The sequence below is a fragment of the Mus musculus genome, chromosome 18 (genome assembly GCF_000001635.26).
Source record: "Mus musculus strain C57BL/6J chromosome 18, GRCm38.p6 C57BL/6J".
Lineage (NCBI taxonomy): Eukaryota > Metazoa > Chordata > Mammalia > Rodentia > Muridae > Mus > Mus musculus.
Genome location: NC_000084.6, coordinates 77,743,107 through 77,751,255, shown reverse-complemented (window position 1 = coordinate 77,751,255; position 8,149 = coordinate 77,743,107). Strand labels below are relative to the sequence as shown.

General features: G+C 45.8%; 1 long non-coding RNA gene across 1 annotated transcript; it reads right to left on the bottom strand.

The window, feature by feature from the left end:
- Positions 1-685: 685 nt before the first annotated feature.
- Positions 686-6,186, bottom strand: 5730552O08Rik (RIKEN cDNA 5730552O08 gene). The gene is made up of 2 exons (NR_165794.1): positions 3,611-6,186; positions 686-2,049 (listed from the first exon to the last, which is right to left on the bottom strand). It is a non-coding gene; the product is annotated as an RIKEN cDNA 5730552O08 gene (long non-coding RNA).
- Positions 6,187-8,149: the final 1,963 nt, after the last annotated feature.

Genomic DNA, 8,149 nt, shown 5'->3' with positions numbered 1-8,149 from the left:
TAATTTTCTTGTTACCAATGTTATGCCTTTTTAATCATACCCAATAACTTATAAGCCAGTACTCTATGACCAAGACATGCAGAACATATATATATATATATATATCTTTAAGACCAATCAGAAACCAAATGAAACGGCTACACAAATTTTATAAATTTAGACCAATCAAAAACTTTTTACGGGGCTGGGGAGATGGCTCAGTGGTTAAGAGCACTAACTGTTCTTCCAGAGGTCCTGAGTTCAATTCCCAATAACCTTCTGTAATGAAATCTGTTGCCCTCTTCTGGTGTGTCTGAAAACAGTGTACTCATACATATCAAATAAATAAATAATTAATTAAAAAAAGAAATTTTACTTTTTATGGGTATAGTTTTGAGAGAAAAAGCACCTTATCATTTGCTGAACCCAATAATCACATTTGCAGAGATTTTCCTAAGAAAAAACCAGCTATCAGCTTATTTGCCTTAGAACATAAGAGCTGCTGACCTCTTTTAAAAGCAGCTTTTCAGCAGGGCCTCTCCTGCTGTGCTTGACTCCTGCTAAGGTGCAGGGCAACTTAAATCAGCTTCCGCTGTGTAAACTGAGACTGAATCAAGAGATGTGAAAGGTCCCCAAAGAGGGGAGACCCTCACTCAAGTCTCGGGATGACACAACCCCCCAAGAACTCACGAGAGACCATCCTTGCTACAATTACATGCGGTTTATTGATAGGAACCAGCATGCTGGGGCCGACTTGTATCCCACACACGGGTAGAGGAGTTCGGCCCCGAGTAGTTGGGAAAGGGGGTATTTAAAGGAAAAAGCCACAACCCAAGATTGTTCTCAAGATTTTAATCTAACTTTTGTGCTCAGCCAAGCTCCTGGAACAGGGTGTGGCCAGCCAAGTTTCTGGAACAGGCTGCTTCGGGGCCCAACTATTTTTCTTGGCTCCAACTGGACTAGGGGGTCAAACTTAAATCTTCTACCTTACATTTCCCACTTTTTCTAGTGGCTAGTTCTAATCATAGAACTAAATTTCAGTACCTTCATAATATTGATTTTCTTGACCTTTTTTTTTTTCGAGACAAGGTTTCTCTGTGTAGCCCTGGCTGACCTGGAACTCACTCTGTAGACCAGGCTGACCTCAAACTCAGAAATCCGCCTGCCTCTGCCTCCCAAGTGCTGGGATCTAAGGCATGCGTCACCACTGCTCAGCTTTTCTTGACTTTCTAAAGCATGACGTAACATCAAAATCTGAACAGCACTCACTCTTTCTCTAATAAAGGTAACTAACTTATTTAATATACATGGACCTATAATTAAAAGCAGAAGCAAAATCAAAAGGGGTCCCATAAGGGTAGATATCAAAGTAGTCATCCAAGGACATCTACTAAACCAATTTTCAAACTATCCCTGATGCATCTCTCTCTCTCTCTGTCTCTGTCTCTGTCTTTTGTCTAATCTCTCTTTAAGTTTACTCATGGAGTCTTTAATTACTCCTGAATGGTCTTCATAAAAACAACACTCTTCTCTGAGAGCAGCGCATAATCCTCCCTCTTTTAAGAATAACAAATCGAATCCCCTTCTATTCTGTAAGACTACTTCTGAGAAGGAAGTCAAAGACTCTTCAAGCTTGGAAATAGATTGTCCCAGGGCCCTCAAATCTTCATCCATGGCAATTCTTAATTCATTAAAGTACTGTATTAGGGCAGCGGTGCCTGTCCCAACACCGGCGGCTACCCCGAGACCCAGGATTACTGCTAGTGTCAAAGAGACAGGCTCTCTCCGAAAATGGGTTGGGCACTTGTCAAACTCATCTTTAGATGGCTCTGGGGCCTGCTTCATGTGGGAGGCATGGATCCAAGCAGAAATACCTTCAACCTTCACCGCCGTAGGGGTTGTCAAGAGTACCAAGTATGGTCCTTTCCAGTGAGGTTCCAGATTTCCCACTCAATGGCATCGGACTAGGATGGCGTCTCTGACCTGGAACTGGTGGGACAAGTCCAGACTCCCAGTCTCATAGGCCTCTTTCAGTTGTTCCCAGGCTTGGCGTATCACTACCTCAAGGGCCTTTAGGTGGGCAAACAAGTTTAGAGAGAACAGCATCAGGATCATACACTCCACCCGACTCAGTGAGCAGTGGCGGTCCCCCACACAGGATCTCATAAGGGGTGAGTTTAAATCGCCCTGGAGTGTTCCGAATTCAGAACAGGGCAAAGGGAAGGAGAGCTGTCTAGTCATTCCTGCTGGTCTCCAAGGCCAATTTGGTGAGGGTCTCTTTTAGGGTTCTATTCATCCTCTCTACCTGACCTGAGCTCTGGGGTCAGTAAGCACAATGTAATTTCCAATTGATCCCCAGCTGGGTGGCCAGTACCTGACTTAGCTGGGAAACAAAGGCAGGTCCATTATCAGACCTGATTACCTTGGGTATCCCAAACCTCGGGAAGATTTCTTTTTTTTTTTTTTTTAAAGATTTATTTATTATTATATGTAAGTACACTGTAGCTGTCTTCAGACACACCAGAAGAGGGAGTCAGATCTTGTTACGGATGGTTGTGAGCCACCATGTGGTTGCTGGGATTTGAACTCTGGACCTTCGGAAGAGCAGTCAGGTGCTCTTACCCACTGAGCCATCTCACCAGCCCCGGGAAGATTTCTTCTAGGATCTTCTTGGCTACCACATTGGCCATCTCAGTCCTGGTAGGAAAAGCTTCTACCCAGCCTGAAAAGGTGTCTATAAACATGAATGAATACTTGTTGCCATATCTAGCTGGCTTAATTTCTGCAAAATCTACCTCCCAGTAGGCCCCAGGCTGGTTTCCCCTGAGCCTCTTCCCAGGAGTAAACATGGAATGTCCTGCATTAGTCACAGCACAGGCCTTGCAGCTTTTGACTATTTCCTCTGCCAAGTCAGAGAGTCCTGTAACATAGTAGTCTGAGGACCTAACCACACCTTTCAATTTCTTGGCCCCCAAGTGGGTCAGATAATGTAAGTTGATAACATACTTGTGTCCTTCTTCCCATGGGAGGACTAGTTTTCCTTCTTCTGTTTCTACTACCCCATATGGGGTTTCCTTTGTCAGTCCTAATTTGTCCATAATTTGATAGTCCTCAGGGGTGCATCTGAAGCTGGTCTCTCTGACATCATAATAATCTTTAGGCTCTTTGACTGTCAGGATCATTGCTCCTTGGGCCGCCTGTATGGCAGTTAGGTCTGCCATCTGATTCCCTTTAGCCACAGCATCTCGAGTTTTCTGGTGTCCTGGACAATGTATAATGGCTACCTTTTTTGGCAAGTGTATGGCCTTGAGGAGGCTCAAAATTTCCTCTTTATTTTTTTTGTCTTTCCTTGCAGATGTCAACAGCCCTCTTTGTCTGTATATTGCTCCGTGTATATGGGCAGTGGCAAAAGCATACCTGCTGGGGCTGGTGAGATGGCTCAGTGGGTAAGAGCACCCGACTGCTCTTCCGAAGGTCAGGAGTTCAAATCCCAGCAACCACATGGTGGCTCACAACCATCCGATCACGAGATCTGACTCCCTCTTCTGGAGTGTCTGAAGAGAACTACATAGTGTACTTACATATAATAAATAAATAAATCTTTAAAAAAAAAAAAAAAAAAAAAGCATACCTGCTGTCAGTGTAGATGTTGATAGACTTCCCCTCTGCCTTTCGTAGAGCTTGTATCAAAGCCACAAGTTCGGCTTTCTGGGCCGACGTCCCTTCAGGGAGGCTGCTGGCCCAGATCACTTGCTTCCCGTCCACCACTGCTGCCCCCGCCTTCCGCTAACCTTCAACCACGAAGCTACTGCCATCCGTGGACCAGCTCCGACGCCCAGGCCAAGGCTGATCCTTCAGATCATTTAAGTACCAGTTTCTTCTGCCAGAATGTCAGCGCAGTGATGAGTAGGTGAAGAGTCATCCGTCTCAGGCAGTAGGGTAGCGGGCTTGAGGACAGCAGGGGGAGCGAAGGTCACTCGTTCAGTCAACAAAAGGCTCTTGGTGTAGTTGGGGTGGGGATCTGAGTTACAGTCTTTTTTCTGACTTCCGTTAGCCACCGCTTCCCGTCTTGAAGGGTGTATCCCAAATAAGTAACTTCAGTCTGACGCGGCTGAGCCTTTTTCTTTGCAACAAGCACATTGGTCTTTATCCAAGGGGCGCCTCTGTCCATCATTACTCATCCTTGGTTTTCTGTTGCCCAAGTTCCCTATCTGTCTAGGTCCTGTCTTTTTTTTTTCCTCCTACCACTGCAGCCAAATTTCTAGTCAAATTTCTCTTTTGTCTATGATCCCTCCTGTCTTCTCTTTCTTTTGCCTCTTATTTCTCTTTTTCTCACTTCTCTCCCTCAGTCTTCCGCTTATGAAACACTTTCTCTGCCTCCTTAACCACATCCTGCAAGGTATAATCCTGCAACCCTTCTAGCCGCTGTAACTTTTTCTTAATATCTGATGCTGACTGCCCTATAAAGGCCATAGCCACTGCAGCTTGCTGACCCTCAGAGGTTGGGTCAAAGGGAGCCACTCTCATCCAAACCACCACATTCCACTTCCTGGCCCCCATAGGCTAGGCACATCTCATAATGCAAAATGCATTTAGTCCAACTTCAAAAGTGTCCACACAGTCTCTTACAGTCTTAACTGTTTAAAAGCCCAAGTCTCTTCTGAATCCCAAGGCCATCTCTTAATCGCAACCCCCAGATATTCCAAAGGTGAGCTACTTGCTTCCAACTTACAACGGCACAGAATATACATTACTACTCCAAAGGGAGGAACTGGGGCATAGTGAAGAAAGCAGAGGCTTTGTGGACCAAAGCAAGACCACAGCACAGGAGCTAACTCCAAGTCCTGTGTGACGTCCAAGGGCTTAGAGGGCTGCCCCCTTCCAGCCTGCTGCCTGCAAGACAGATCTCCATCTCGGGCTAGTAAAGCCTGTATGCAGCTCTATCCACAGCTCTGATAGGTCTAACATCTTAGGGTCTCCAAAGCCTACAGGCTTCACTCTCAAAGCCTCACTCAAAGGCTTCCCGGGGCCTCCGTGCGGGGATTCGTCTGCTACACACCTGGCTTTGGTGGCTCTTCTTAACCTCCGGTAGAGATTCCACAGCTCCTTTACTCCTGTATTTCACGACTCTAGAGCCAGAACCACGTGGACAACGCTGCCAGGTTTGGCTGCCTCTTGGGATGAAGCCTGGCCTCCTTGACTTATGTGTAATTGATTCGTTACCGTTCTTCAGCAGTGAACTGGCTGGTTTTGTGTGTCAGCTTGACACAGCTGGAGTTATCACAGAGAAAGGAGCTTCAGGTGAGGAAATGCCTCCATGAGATCCAGCTGTAAGGCAATTTCTCAATTAGTGATCAACATGTGACGGTCCCCTTGTGGGTGGTGCCATCCCTGGGCTTGTAGTCCTGGATTCTATAAGAAAGCAGGCTGAGCGAGCAATCCAGGGGAAGCAAGCCAGTAAGGAACATCCCTCTATGGCCTCTGCATCAGCTCCTGCTTCCTGACCTGCTTGAGTTCCAGTCCTGACTTCCTTTGGTGATAAACAGCAATGTGGAAGTGTAAGCTGAATAAACCCTTTCCTCCCCAACTTGGTTCTTGGTCATGATGTTTTGTGAAGGAATAGAAACCCTGACTAAGACAAGCAGCATGAAATTTCCTAGGCTTCTTGTTTTCACAAATCGTGAGATTATCTGGGTGGAATCTTGCCCAGAGGGTGCCTCTCTCTTGATACCAATGTGGATCAGGCCGTGTCCTGATTCCTTATTTCTTTTGAGCACAAGCCTTGCCTCCGACGTGAGATTTCCGGGTGCCCTTTTTCTCCTCTAACTTTACATTTCGTTTTTCTGTTTGCCCTACTTGCTCTTCTTCTATTGTAGACCTACATAAACGAGATGACTAATAGATATGGCCACGTAATAGAGCCAATATTAGACTGTCTTGACATCTTCACCAAAAAAATCAGTCCATTACTTTTCATTTTTTGTGTGTGTGTCAGGTAAATGCTTAGGGCAGAAAGCAACAGTCTTTGCCAAAGTATCCCAAGAATGGTCCCTAGCCCAGTTGCCAGTATTGTTCTCCTCTGACACCTCTTGAGCTATGCTTCCATGCCTGCACACCTCTTAGCATATTGTCTTCCATATGCCTAGTAGAATGGCCCCCATTCATCTCTGATTATAGCATTCACCTGATTTTGAGGTATAACATTCCAAAAGACTTCCTCCCTCCTCTAAAAAAAAAAAAAAAAAAAACCAGCATGGCATGGGTAGACCTATCACAGCCATCAATACCCCATTGCTTGTACCCACTTCTATATTCGATTCTTTTCTAATGCTGTGAAGAGACATAGTAACCCAAGCAGCTTATAAAAGAAAGTGTTTAATTGAATTACAGTTCCAGGGGGTTAGACACTGATGATTGAACAAAAGCAGCAGAAACAGCTGAGAGCTCAGGAACAGAGAAGGGGGCGGGGGGTGGTGGTGGTGGCGGGGTGGGAGCTGACTGGGAATGGGAGGAGTTTTTTGAAACCTCAAAGCCCACTCCTCGTGACACACTGTACTGGCTGGTTCTGTGTGTCAACTTGACACAAGCTGGAGTTATCGCAGAAAAAGGAACCTCCCTTGAAGAAATGCCTCCATGAGATCCAGCTGTAAAGCATTTTTTTCAATTAGTGATCAAGTTGGGAGGGCCCATTGTGGGTGGTGCCATCCCTGGGCTGGTAGTCTTGGGTTCTATAAGAAAGCAAGCTGAGCCGGGTGTGGTGGCGCACGCCTTTAATCCCAGCACTCGGGAGGCAGAGGCAGGCAGATTTCTGAGTTCGAGGCCAGCCTGGTCTACAAAGTGAGGTCCAGGACAGCCAGGGCTATACAGAGAAACCCTGTCTCGAAAAAAAAAAAAAAAGAAAAGAAAAAGAAAAAAAAAGAAAGCAAGCTGAGGGCTGGTGAGATGGCTCAGTGGGTAAGAGCACTGACTGCTCTTCCGAAGGTCCTGAGTTTTAATCCCAACAACCACATGGTGGCTCACAAACATCTGCAATGAGATCTGGCGCCCTCTTCTGGTGTGTCTAAAGACAGCTACAGGGTACTTACATATAATTGATAAATCTTTGGACCAGAGCGAGCAGAGGTTCAATTCCCAGCAACCACATGATGTCTCCCAACCATCTGTACAGCTACATATACATACTCATATACAATAAATAAATAAATCTTCTTTTAAAAAAATTTTTAAAAATTAAAAGAAAGCAGGCTGAGCAAGCCAGGGGAAGCAAGCCAGTAAGCAGCACCCCTCCATCTCCTGCCTCCAAGTTCTTGCCCTATGTGAGTTCCAGTCCTGACTTCCTTTGGTGATGAATGCAATGTAGAAGCCTAAGATGAATCAACCCTTTCCTCCCCAGCTTGCTTCTTGGTCATGATGTTTTGTGCAGGAACACAAACCAAAACTAAGACACACACCTCCTCCAACAGGCCACACCTCCTAGTCCTTCCCACAACCGTTCCACCAATGAGGAACTGGGCATTTTAACATATTCATTCCCATTCTCACCACCACAGCTGGTGAGATGGCTCCGCCAGTAGAGGAAGGCACTCGCTGCTGAGCTGGGCGGGTAGTCTGAGTTCAGCTCTGAAAACCCACAGAGTGGAAGTAGAGAAACAACTCCTCCAAATTGTCCCCTGACTCCCGCGTGCACAGTGTGGCCTGCGTATACCCACACACAAATAAGTAAATGTCGTTTTTAAAACAAGCAGACAAATACAAGAAAAGACATGAACTGTTTGTTCTCTGCTGTGAACTCAGTTGTATGTGCAGGGGAGATGAGGGGCAACCTCTGTTTTTTTGTATCCACGTCTGACCCTAGGCTACATGTCTGAAGACTTTCCTCCTGGTATTTCCATATCCATAACCTAAGAAGAGAAACATTGGTAGCTAAGCGCAGCAAAATAATCCAATTTGCCAGGCGGTGGTGGCATACGCCTTTAATCCCAGCACTTGGGAGGCAGAGGCAGGCAAGGATTTCTGAGTTCGAGGCCAGCCTGGTCTACAGAGTGAGTTCCAGGACAGCCAGGGCTACACAGAGAAACCCTGTCTCGAAAAAAAAATCCAATTTATGAAATGTAATATTAATGAAATATTACTGCTGTATGATCCATGCTTAAGTTTCTCCAGTTATCTT